Here is a 10,411-nt window from a genome sequence, read left to right as displayed (position 1 = left end):
TCTGAAACACCTTAAATACCAGACTTTTTCTATTTCAGCCATACTTCAGGTTTACGTCTTCTTTGGTGATGACATGTTCCTAAATCTGTTTCTGCGGCACTGGCTTCTTTTTGTGGTTCAGAAACTTGTAGATGGAGTAAGTGTTGGGGTTGACCTTCTGCAGGGTAGAAAGGGCCAAGGAAAGAACATTCTACCCCTGACTTGACCCCAGGACCAGGGCTTGAAATCCCACCAGTCCTTGAGCACAAAACCCCACCGATTGCTTGAGCTTGCCCCAAAACCTGCCACAAAACCCCCCCAATCCCAAGCGCCCCTGGGAAGCTCAACCCCCACAACCCTATATAAACTCTGTAATCTGTTCAGCTACTTGATGCTTCTCACCAGAGCTGAAACAGCCACCCTTCTGGATTTTTCTTTCCCAATAAATCTCTCAAGTGAGGTTTGTTTTGCCATGTGACACTTTCACTGGAATGAAGCCCAGCTGTAATAACTTTCACAGGAGCCAGAGCAGAGTAGAGCTATAACACTTTAGCTGGGGGAAACTTTCCCCTAGAGGAGCAGAGTTGTTACACTTTGGGGGACCTGAGCAGAACTATAACATTTCTGCTTCCTGGAGCTGGGGAAACTTTCCCCTAGCAGAGCAGCACTGTAACAACTTCCCCAGTGAAACCCTCCCCTGCTGGAGCAAAGTGGTTATACTTGCATTGGGGAAACCTTTCCCCGGAGCAGGGCTGTAAACTGCCGAGCTTACAGTGACTTTTTGGTATTCCTTGGCTCCAGACTGCCAGGATACCTTTCCATCCAAGCTGCAATGCTTCCACCTACTCCAGGCACTGGATCTGGGCTGGGATGGCAGCCTAGTTTGTCAGGTGTGCTGGCCGGCATACTCTTCTGGGCAGCTGATTGCTATAGTTTTGTTTTCTTTCCTTTAATGACTTAAACATCTTTATGTAGCTGAAGTTTTTTGTGTCCTGCCCCAGTCTGCAGCTGCTCAGAGACTTATATTAATTAAAGCTGATTGGCCATTAGCTCAGGCCTACCACTGACTAGCTCTTACATTTAAACTCAGCCCATTTCTGTTAATCTATATGTTGCCACGTGTTCCATAGCTTTACCTGTGTGTCGTTGCATGCTGCTCTCTGGACTGTGGGCTGGCGTCTCCTCCTGCCTCAGCCTTCCTCTTCCCAGAATTCTCTCTGTCTGCTTATCCTGCCTATACTTCCTGCCTGGCTACTGGCCAATCAGTGTTTCATTTATTAACCAATCAGAGCAACACATATTCACAGCATACAGAGCATCCTACAGCATCTTTAAACTATTTTCCCCACAGACCTTAAGGAGAAGTTTCCTACTTCTCTCACCGTGACAGTTGTCCTGTTTGTTTGGTCTATGTGTGCTTCCCTCATGACTGAATTTTTATCTGTCATTCTCCTTTTCCTGGTGTTTTTCTATATCTAGTTCTGCTTTCTTCTCCCCATTCTTTTCTTCTGTTTTCCCCTGGCTTTAGAAATGTTTTACCGAGGACACTTGCTCAACTTTATTCATAGCAGCATTATTTGTAATAGCCAGAACCTTGTAACAGCCTAGATGCCCCACAACTGAAGAATGGATAAGGAAAATGTGGTACATTTACACAATGGAGTACTACTCAGCTGCAAAAAGCAATGACCTCATACAATTTGCAGGCAAATGGATGGAACTAGAAAAAATTGTTCTGACTGAGGTAACCCAGACCCAGAAAGACAAACATGGTATGTACTCACTCACAAGAGGATATTAGGAGTAAAGTCTGTACAGGATAACCAACCTACAATCCACAGCCCCAGAGAGACTAGATAACAAGGAGAGCCCAAAGAGGGATGCATGGATTTCCCTGAGAAGGGGAAATAGAAGAGATCTCCTGGGTAAACTGGGGGTGGGAGCAAAGAGGGAAGGGGATTTGAGGGAGTGGGGTGGTCAGGCTAGGGATGGGAGGGGTTTGGTGGCAGGACAGAGGGGGAGAGTAAAAAAAGAGACTTCTAGATGGGGGGGCACATTGGGGTTAGGGAGAAACCTAGTGCCAGGGAAACTCCCAGGAGTTCATAAGCATGACCCCAGCTAAGACTCCTAGCAATAGAGGAGAGGGTGCCTGAACTGACCATCTATTGTAATCAGATTCGTGACTATCCTAATTGTTATCAGAGAGCCTTTATCCAGTAACTGATGGAAGCAGATGCAGAGATCCACAGCTAGGCACTGGACTGAGCTCTGGGAGTCCTGCTAAAGAAAGAAAGGAGGGATTGTATGAGCCAGGGGGTGTCAAGGTCATGATGGGGGAACACAGAGAGTCAGCTGACCAGAGCTCCTGGGAGCTCATGGACTCTGAACCAACAGTTATGGAGCCTGCATGGGACTAACCTAGGCCCTCTGCATGTGCGTGTGACAGTTGTGTAGCTTGGTCTGTTTGTAAGGCTCCTAGTGAGATCAGGACCTGTCCCTGGTGCTTAGCTGGATTTTGGGAACCTGTTCCCTATGCTAGATGACTTCCCCCTTCTTGATACAGGGGGAGGAGCTTGGTACTGTCTCAACTTGATGTGCTATGGTTTGTTCAGGCCCATGGGAGGCCTACCCTTTTCTGAATAGAGATGGAGGAGGAGTGGATGGGGAGAGAGGTAGATGGGAGGTGTGGGGGGGAGTGGCGTATGGAAGGAGAGGAGGGTGGAGAAACTGTGGTCGATATGTAAAATAAATATTAATAAAATAAAATAAAATAAATTGTTTTACCCATGCGTATACACGAGAGCTTGTGTTTCAAAGAGAATTATGCTCTGAATGACTGTAATGATAAAGAGCACATTACTTGCATTAATATTGAATAAAAGAAAAACCCAGGATTAAAAAAAAAAACTCCTTTAAAAACTCCAGGATAAGTGAGAAGGGGTGGCCATGGTAGCTGCCCAACAGCAAAGGTGTCTGAGACAGAGCCTGTCCCCTGCTTTGAATGAGCCCAGCTAGGACTGAGCCAGCCTAGGGTGAGCTGGAGGCAGCATCAACAGTGTGAGTGTGGGCCTCCTGGAGCCTCAGCCAGGCAAGCAGGGAGTGGGAGGGGCATGTTTTGGTTCCCATCATGGCTGTCACTCAGTTTGGGTTCTTTAAAGTTTGTACCTGCCTAGCAACCCTGTTCTCCTTCCCAAAGAGAATAATATTCAGATCTGACATAGGAAGGAAATTAACTGGAGATCAAATAGCTTTGCCCACCACAGCTGATTATTCCTCTGTCCCTAAGCAGACAGATGTGGAGGAATGGACTTCCTGGGATGAAGATGCACCCACAAGTGTGAAGACTGATGGAGGGAATGGGACTGTAGCAACACAACAAAGTTCTCTGGAACAACAGGAACCTGTTTCAGGGACATGACACCAGCTATAAGGAAAACTCAGAAAACCCTCATTAAGAAGAGAGAGGCATTAGATTTTGGTATTCCAAATGATAGCACAGGTTTTTCCAGGAGATTGCCTTTTATCTTTCTATCTTCATAACTGGGTGACTTAGACACCTGGCAAGAAAATACTGGTGCATGGGACGAGGAAGAAGACACAGCATGGCAATCAGAAGAAGTTCTGAGGCAGCAGAAAATTGCAGACAGAAAAAAGAGAACAGCGAAGAAAGAAGATGGAGAAGGAATCTCAGTGTCTGATGAAGAAGAAGCAAAACAAAAACAGTGTGAAAATTTCCTAACACACACTTGCCTGTCACATCCTAGTGCCAATAAGAGAAATCTGGGTCCTTAGCCTACAGCACAAGCATTTATATGGACTGGAGATAATTTTCAGAATACAAACACAATGTTGGATCCTAATGTGTTTATTGAGGCATCCGGGACACCAGGAATCTCCCACAATGCCTTGAGCTGTTAATAATCAAGACTCAAAACACAAGAATAAGGAAACAATTATTTTCTTCAACATGATTCAAATATAAGTCAATTGTTTGCTGTGGAGAATTTATTTTAAGTGGAATAAACCAGACCAGTACCTCTCAAGCTAGTGTTTCTAGTTGAATAAATTGGGTGAACAGCAACAACAACAACAGAAACCTCCAGGATGAGTTAGTTCAACACAAAGCTGACCAAGACCATGCCAGAGGCTTCCCAGTTAAATTCTCTGTTGCATAAATCCTGAATATTTTTGTACCTACAAAATGGCTATTTTGGTTTTGAGCCCATTATCTATGTTTAAAAGGTTTTATTTTGATGCTAGTGGAGCTTCAATTAAAAATTTGTCATTTCAAAGGCTAAACCTATCAGGGATGGAACATAAAGTCCTAGTCTCATGAAAGCTGCTAAATTACTGTAAACAGGAATGGAATGTTAAGCACCAGTCTTATGAAATGTGCTAACTTATTGTAGACTGTTAAGGAACACAAGTTAATAGTCAGCCATCTTATAAATGATCAAGTTCTTTAACTGTAGTCATGCTATGTCCGGATATAATTAATTACTGGGATAAACCTTACTTATTCCCTTGTATATGTTTTCAAATTTAAGCTTAAAACAAATAACTAGAAACAAGCAGTTTTTCTATTCAGATATACCTAGTAGACAGACAGTCCTCAAATGTTTCAGATATCTGAGAATATGGAATTTTAAATGTTTAATAAAAAAAGCTATTCATGATAAAGAGACATACCAGCTCCTGGCAACACCCCTATCTCATCCAAAAAGATGGATGGGCACAGAAGAACCTCTACCTGGAGCTTGCTTTAAATGTGACAATGCTAGCCACTGAGTAAAAAAACAAAACAAAACAAATAAAAAACTGCCTTTCACCTCAGCTGCTGCCACGACCCTGTCTAGACTGTGGAAAATAGGACACTTGGAAGTTGATTGCCCATTTGCCTAGACAGAGTAGGCTGGCCCCTCCAAGTTCCTCCACAGCAAAGTCGGTCCGATCTTCTGGGTCTGGCAGCTGAAGAATGCTGCTGCCCTGAGACCTCTGCCCCCAACAACCACAGAGGATGCTAGTGTAGCTGTCTAGGTAGGCAGTAAATAAGTTTCTATTATTTTTAATAGATTTAGAAGCAGCTTGGACAGCACTTCTGTTAACTCAGGTAAAGTTTCCTTCTCAGAACTCTGATGGTGTTTGACAACTAGGCTAATGATAGCATTTTTAGTTTAACAGCAGCAACCAAGGCATCAGCTACATTATCAGTTCTCTTCGTGTGCAAAATTTAGACCACAGACCTCACTCTCTTAGAGCTACTACTGGGTCTAGACACAATTTACCTTGTTACCAGACTCAGAGAGGAGAAAAACTCACAGAGCAGATTGCAATGTAACTTTTTATCACTCCTTTATTGAAAGGAACTTGTATTACAATGACTTCTCTCAATAATCAACCACTTGCATCTCTTGGTGAATTAGATAGAAAGAAAGTGTTTTAAGGTGTAAAGTTTATGTGAGGATATGAAAGCTTAAGATGTGAGGATCTAAGAATGTTTTAGGGTCTAAAAAAGTGACTTAAGGTACATAAAATTCAAGTTATTACAGTGTGTAAATGCAAGTTATAAATGTCTGAGGATGAAAAAGCTTGAGGGGTGATAAGAAAGTGATTTGTAGTAAATAAAAGAATGACTACTTCAGATTTCTCTCTCTCGCTATTCTATTGCTGTATTAAGACTCTAGAAGTTCCTAGTCTTAACATTAATCAATGGAATCCTGATAAGCTATTAATCTAGCTTTGGCAGAGTACCACTTCTGTTATCATAGTCACAAGCTCAAGATCTTAAATTCCCTTGGGTTGTTTTTTAAGAATAGACTTAAAAGTGCTTCTCATTGTGCTAAAAGACACCTGTCTAATCTATGTACACTCAGTCTTCTGGATAGAGGAAAGAGTGTAATACTTTGAACCAGAATCGTTTTTGGTCCCCTATGACTCAAAGGCAGAGTATATTGCCTTTTCTACAATGTAGATTTCAGTATAGATAATAAACAGTTGGAATACAAATGTGTCTAAAACTTAGCTCTTTTTGTAAACTCAAAATTCTTGTAAACTCCATGGAGTCTACTTGAATGCACCTCTAATAGGTCGTCATATGCACTGCAGGTAAGTACTGTTAATCAACAGCCTAAGTTTCCCCACCTACTGCCTGTTTCTGAGGGTGGAATCTTCCCCACCTTTCCTTGGTCTTGGGACTCCCCTTCCTTAATTACCAGGACCTAAGAAAAAAATTTCTCCCTAAACTTTTTAACTTTATTTTCTGCTCTGCCAGCATCCTTCCAGGTCTTCTCAAAATCTGCATCCCTGACAGCTTCAAGTGGCCTTTCCCAGGTTGTCCAACCTCAAAGACTGCTTCAACTAGACCTGCACTTTCCTAGCACCAGATGGTCCCACAGAGCCTGGACAGAAGTGAAATATCAAGATATCCTATGACTTGGTCAGTATCCCAGCTATCTTAGGTCTCCCAAAGATGCCGACGCCTCCAGAAAGCAGCAAGCAATCTAGAGAACATGGCGTCCCCATTCCCACCTCACCAGCTACCCCTTCCTATTTCCTCACTTTTTTATAATAAACGAAAGGGAGGAATATTAGCATTCAGGCATTTACACTAGCTTGCTCTCAGGGACCTAGCAGGACAGGTCAGTAGCAGCAGCCAAGAGATGTCACTATGGCTACTGCAGCCCCCAAGTAGAGCATGCTCCCTATGCACATGAGCTATATCTCCTTATAAAAGGCAAGCCCTTCCTGGCCCCTTCTCTCTTTCCTTCTGGTCTACCTTAGAGGCCACCACTGCACCTCCCCCCAATAAACCTCCCATGTGAGCTCTGTGTCATGGTGTGACTTTGTGGTGCCCCTTGGCTCCAACCCATCAAGGTCATTGTTCTGCCATTGAACTAGTATAGATTATCTTCATTGAGATGTGAAGAATGTTAGTACAAACAACTATTTTTCAGTCAAACCATGGTGACCTGGTGTGAACCACTAGCCTCTTCATAGCGCCAAACCCTTGAACTACTATTCCTTTCTCACTGTGTTGCCACAAGCAGTTGATTATTCTCTATTTGCTCCCGTGTCCCAGTTTGTAGAATGTCATTGATGACAGGAATTATAGAGTGGTGCTGAGTTTGGAATAATTTGCCATGAGTTAAGCTTCTGTTATATAGTTTGACACATATGTGTTGTATACAATAATCTTCCGTGGCAAAATCTTTTACCATTTTTTTTCCAATACAGTGACTCATGATGCAGTTCTGTCTTTTGCAGAATTCACTATGTAGAACAGGCTGTTCTTGAACTCACAGAGATCAGCCTGCCTCTGCCTCCTAAGTGCTGGGATTAAAGGCGTGCCCCACCATGCCCAGCTGCAACTATCCTTTTTTAAAAGTTTTGATCAAATTTTTGGTTTTATTCAAGTATATCAAGAAAGGTTATATATACTGTGTGTATGCATCAAAACATTAAGTTGTGCCAGTTAAATACATACAATCCTTTTTTTTTTTGAGACACGGTTTCTCTGTGTAGCTTTGGAGCCTTTCCTGGACTTGTGATATGCTGAGCAGGATAAACTGAGTTTATTTTCCATTACACATATAAGTGAAATCATGCAGTGTGTGCTGTGCTTACATCAGATAACATAACATCTTCAATGTTTATCCATAAATGTTAGCAGGGAATATTGCTCAAAGGTAGACTCAAAAGCACACTTGCCAGCATGTGCTAGGATGTAGGTTCAATTTTAAGACTCAAAAAAAGATTGTAGCCAGGCAATGATGGCACAAGCCTTTAATCCCAGTACTTGGGTATGGTGATATTTTATTTGTATTAAAATGTTATTTGTATGTTAATAAAGTTGCCCGGGGGTCAGAGCTATTAGCAAGCCATAGGAAAGCAGGGCAGTGGTAGCGTATGCTTGTAATTCCAGCACTTAGTAGGCAGAGCTGGGTAAGTCTCTGTGTGTTCAGGGATACAGCCATTATTGGATACACATGCCTTTAATCTTAATACCAATCATGGAAAACCTGGAGGCCTATACAGACAGGCTGTGAGGAGGCGGTCATGTGGTTGGGTTTACAACCAATGAGAAGGCAGGACAGGAACTCTATATAAAGACTTTAACACAGGGGTAGCTCTGGTTCGGAGAGGTAGGACCACTGCAGGAGGAAGGGTAAGGTTTTGGCTCTTGGCTCTGGCCTCTTGGCTTTCTTCTTTGCATTGGTTCTGTGTTTATTGTTTGATGGGAAGGTTGGATACATCTACATTTGGCGCCCAACGTGACAAGAATTCATTAAAAACCGATTGGCTTGGCTTGGCGGCAGGTCCGGTTTCCAGCCTGGGCGGCCCGGCTGCCTAGCTTGGGCCCAGGCCTGACTGACCCGCAGCTGGAACTGCTACAAACAACTCAGACCTGCCCTGCTGAACAGGGCCCCTGCCTGTAAAGCCAAGGCTTGACTCGGCTCAAGCGGCTACACTTTCTCTCTCTCTCTCTCTCTCTCTCTCTCTCTCTCTCTCTCTCTCTCTCTCTCTCGCTGGATTCACACCTCGAACACCAGGTGGCTGTGAAATTCCCTGGGATTCTACTGTTCTACCCAGACTTGGTAAGTCAATTAACATATCTATTTAAAAGAGAATTTTTTTCTACATTAAAAAAAAAAATGGGCTTTATGTGTACATTGGAAGAAAATTGGGCTTTGTTTGAAATTTTAGGCACTCTGACAATGGAACAACTATATGAAAAGATTAATATTGATCGAATTATTCAGTTTATTACTTTTCTTATCCTCATTTTACTATTTAAAAAGATCGTCAACTTAAGTGCCAGGATAACAGTCTTAGAAAAACTTGTTAAACCGGTAAAAATGAATTATAGAGAAATTCAAATTCAGACAGAAGAAATAAATAGTGAAGTTGTTTCAAAATTGGATCGTAAGGTTACAGAAAGAAAGCCAGTTTTCACACAATCACCCTTAATTTATCCAGTAGCCGTACAGCAGCTACCTGATGAAGAGAATGAACAAAATACTTGGGTTCCAGTTGAAATGTTAGACTTACGAAGATTTAAGGAGGCAATAGCATCTTATGGCATGCACTCCCCATATGTAAAGCAAATGTTAAACACCTGGTCAACTTGTAATAGGATTATACCAAAGGACTGGCGGGAATTGGCACAGGCTGTTCTTGAACCCGGACAAAATCTCCAGTGGAAAATGTGGTTCAGTAATGAGGCTAAAAATATAGAAAGACAATGGAGGGATAGCGGAATACAAGTCTGCCAGGATCAGCTTATTGGCGAAGGCCAATATGCTTCAGTACAAACACAATGTTCATATGATGTCCAAACCCTACTTCTATGTAAAACGGCAGCTTTGAATGCATGGGACAGAGTTGAAGAACCAGGAAAAAAAACTGAGTCATTTACAAAGGTTATACAGGGCCCCAAAGAATCTTTCACAGACTTCTTACAAAGATTGACTTCAGCAGTACAAAAAATGGTCCCGAATTCAGAGGCTAGTCAGATAATAATTGAATCTTTGGCCTTTGAGAATGCAAATGCAGCGTGCAAAAGAATAATTAGGCCGTTAAAGGCAAGATCTGCACCTTTGGAAGATTGGATTAGAGATACAGTTAATGTAGAGGCTTATGACCATGATGATATGTGGGTAGGAAAAGCAATTTCAAAAGGTTTGAGCAATGTTAGATGTTTTGGATGTGGAAAGCAAGGACATTTGAAAAGGGATTGTAAACAGGTCATTCCTAGAAATAATGTTTATTCAAGGAACACTGGCAACAGAATGCCCCTTCCTTCTGGAGTATGCAGAAGGTGTGGTAAGGGAAAACACTGGACTAACGAATGTAGATCAACAAGGGACAGACAGGGTAACCCTCTGCCTCGAGCTTCGGGAAACTCCCAGAGGGGCCTCAGGCAGGCCCCCACAGTAAATCCAGTTCAAACCTTTCCTGCAGTTGTAGAGGAAACCCCTATTCAAAGCAACTAAATAACCAAATGTCTATTGGAATAAATCATGTTAGTCGAGATGATGAAACAGAGAAAATAGGAAATACAGGAAAAAACATAAAGAAAATTTTTTGGCAAACTTCTATTAATGAACAAAGACCAAAACTAACAATAAAAATAAATGGTGTTTTGTTGTCTGGTCTGGTAGACACAGGTGCTGACATTACCATAATTGCACCAGAATTTTGGCATCCAACTTGGCCTCTTCAGGAGGTAAACATTCAACTCTTAGGAATTGGGACATTATCTAGAGTGAAACAAAGTGTAAGATGGCTTGAATGTATAGGTCCAGAAGGACAGAAAGGAAAATTAAAACCATATATGGCTAACATAGCTATGAACCTGTGGGGTCGAGACTTGTTACAACAGTGGAATACTCAGATTAATATCCCTCCAATCTCAGAAACAAATCATAAATTA

The 10,411-nt window shown here is 42.2% G+C and overlaps 1 pseudogene; it reads left to right on the top strand.

The window, feature by feature from the left end:
• The first annotated feature begins 3,106 nt into the window (after positions 1–3,106).
• LOC128108944 (receptor-binding cancer antigen expressed on SiSo cells-like) lies at positions 3,107–4,064 on the top strand (annotated as a pseudogene).
• The last annotated feature ends 6,347 nt before the right edge of the window (positions 4,065–10,411 follow it).

This window comes from Peromyscus californicus, unplaced genomic scaffold (assembly GCF_007827085.1).
Source record: "Peromyscus californicus insignis strain IS unplaced genomic scaffold, ASM782708v3 Scaffold_13__1_contigs__length_99412109, whole genome shotgun sequence".
Classification (NCBI taxonomy): Eukaryota; Metazoa; Chordata; class Mammalia; order Rodentia; family Cricetidae; genus Peromyscus; species Peromyscus californicus.
Note: the sequence above shows the minus strand (reverse complement) of the source record. Positions and strands in the feature narration are given on the sequence as shown.